This window comes from Octopus bimaculoides, chromosome 3 (assembly GCF_001194135.2).
Source record: "Octopus bimaculoides isolate UCB-OBI-ISO-001 chromosome 3, ASM119413v2, whole genome shotgun sequence".
Classification (NCBI taxonomy): Eukaryota; Metazoa; Mollusca; class Cephalopoda; order Octopoda; family Octopodidae; genus Octopus; species Octopus bimaculoides.
This window is the reverse complement of record NC_068983.1, coordinates 83601022-83603100: the sequence shown is the minus strand read 5'-3', so window position 1 is coordinate 83603100 and position 2079 is coordinate 83601022.

The following is a 2079-nucleotide window of genomic DNA, read 5'->3' as shown; positions in this document are numbered from 1 at the left end:
ATATGCCGAATGAGCGTTTTTACGAGTTTTTGTTAGAGGCCGCAGCCAAAGTCTAAACAGATCTGACGAGATCAGTTGACCATATCTTACTTAATTCACTTTATTTAACAGTGTGAACTTGACGTAACTGATTGATTGTGGTGGAGCAAAGAATCGCACTCTGATTAGGAAATACGACAAAGTTTGGTTCTTTCTCTGTAATACGTCAATGCCATGCTACACCGTTGCGTTACTGTGTCTATGTGTGAGTGTGTATTTGTGTGTGTATGTGTTTATGAGTGTGTATATATGTGTGGTGTATGCTTGGGTCTGTGCATTTATATGCGCGTGTATTGAAGTGTGTGTTTGTGCGTGAGTGTGTATGCATGTGAAGTTGTGTGTGTTTGTGTCCTTTGTCACATATACATATGTTGTCCCAGCTGCTGAATGTGCACACCACTAATTCATGGGATGAAGGGAAAGGAGAGAGAGAGAGAGAGAGAGAAAGAGAGAAAGTGTGTGTGAAAGAGAGAGAAGGAAAGAGAGAGTGAGGGAAGGAGGAAGGAGGGAGAAAGAAGAGGGCGTTGATGACAATGACAAACTAGACCTTGAGGGTAGGGTGGGCTAGCGTATAACCTGATTCCTCTGTCGTCACCCACCCACGTTCTGCCATTCATCAGTATGTACAATATATGCAATATGTGCCTCTGGCCATTGAACTCCTTAAATCTGGTCTCTGCTCCATCTTTTAAACCCATTCCTCTCTCCCCCGTCTCTCTCTCTCTCTCTCTCTCTCTCTCTCTCTCTCCTCCTTTCTCTCCCTCTTTCTTCCTCTCTTCGTCTGCCACGTTTACACTCATTTTTTATCGTCTGTCTTTCTCTACGATTTACAAAAAACAAAAACCACTCCCCTCTCCATTTTCTCATCAACATTCACCTATTATCTCTTTATCCTTTCTATCTCTCTCTCTCTCTCTCTCTCTGTCCCTCTCTCCTAACACTCAAACGCACACACGATATGTTAGCTCTATTCATTCACCTCTTTCATATCGTCTGTTCCTTTCTCTATCTCCCTCACTCCAAATCACTCACTTTTCTTCTATACCCCACCCCACATCTTTACTTCCTACTTTGCTTCTCCATCTTTTTTCTTACACATATTCCTTTTCTTCTTCATCCTCACCCTTTCTCTGTCTTTTCATATATCTCTATATTGTATGTCTCTCTCACATGCTCTCTCTCTCTCTCTCTCTCTCTCTCTCTCTCTTTAGCTATCTCTCTCGCTCTTTCTTTTATTTCCTCTTTTTCTCTTTCTCTTCCATCCCATCCCTCTCTGTTTCTCCACGCATGCACGTTCACACATACACACAAATACACGCACTTACATACATACATGGACTCACATACATGCATACATACATACATACATACATACATACGTACATACATTCACACATACATGCATACATACATACAAACATACATACATAAACTCACATACAAAATACATACATACACACATGCATACATAAACTTACATACGTACATACACTCACATACATGCATGCATACATACACACATACATACATACGTACATACACTCACATACATAAATACATACCTACATACATACATACATACATACATACATACATATACACATACACATAATACGCAAAAATGCAAAGACATATACAGATACATACATGTGTATATATCTTATACATTCATCAGACACAATGTCTTCCTCTCTCGCTCTCACTCTCTATATCTCACCTCATGTTGTAGTATAACCTATCCCTCCCCCTCTCTCATCTCCCCCTCTCTCATCTCCCCCCCTCTCTCTCTCACTATTTTACTATTTCTATATGTCTAAAATATGATACAAACTCACTGCATGTGCTACTACTAATAATACTTTGCACAATGACAATTTACGGGGTTGCCATTTTAACAGTTTGCTCACTAATTGCAATAATTACAAATTGTGCTGTAATCACAAAATGGCTCTTGATTTGCCGAAAGGGATTTTGGCAATGTGAAACATGATGGGAACAAACATCAATCATGCAGCAACAGTCATCATCGTCATCATCGTT